Genomic DNA, 786 nt, shown 5'->3' with positions numbered 1-786 from the left:
TTTTTTTCTTGGTAGTTTATGTAGTATTATTAAAAAATAAATAAAAAATCCCCTCCGGAGGTTTTAAAAAGAAAGAAAGAAAGAACAACTGATGGCTATATAGAAGTAAAGTATATATTCATTAGCGTACTAAGAATAAGATTTACAAGTGTTGTTAAAATACCTAATGGTAAGGATTTTTATTACAGTAATAGTATGTTAATACTTTTGACAATTATAATGTGGTTTGAAATTATAATGTGTTTGAATGTTCAAGTTACTACAATAGAAAAAAGTGCAAGGTTTTATTCTATATATGAGTATGAGGAAGTCACTGCGCTAACCCTAAAAAAACTATCTCAGCTTACAATGTGGAAGGACTAAAAATAATTATGTTAAATTGTAGGGGTGTAAACAATAAGATTAAAGCCAAATGAATTGCTAAGGACTTACAACATCAAAAAGTAAATATAGCATTATTACAGGAAACCTATATTTAAAAAGGGCACAAGGCACTGCCTCTAAATTGGTTCACATCTCAATATCTGGCCCATGGGTCATCGAAATCAAGAGGCGTGGCCATTTTAATCACAAATACCAAATTTTGTTTAGAGAAATGTGAAAAAGATGAAGAAGGGCGTTTTATTTTCCTTAGAGGTACTCGTAATGATAAGCCCATAACCATCACCTCTATTTATGCTCCCAACAAAAGTCAATGTCAATTTCTGAATAAAGTTTTATCTAAACCGTACAAATTTCAAAAAGGTCCTATACTTCTAGGAGGTGACCTCAATTATTTAATGGACA

This window comes from Gekko japonicus, unplaced genomic scaffold, assembly GCF_001447785.1.
Source record: "Gekko japonicus isolate JY-2015 unplaced genomic scaffold, Gekko_japonicus_V1.1 scaffold778, whole genome shotgun sequence".
Lineage (NCBI taxonomy): Eukaryota > Metazoa > Chordata > Lepidosauria > Squamata > Gekkonidae > Gekko > Gekko japonicus.
This window is presented reverse-complemented; position numbering follows the sequence as displayed.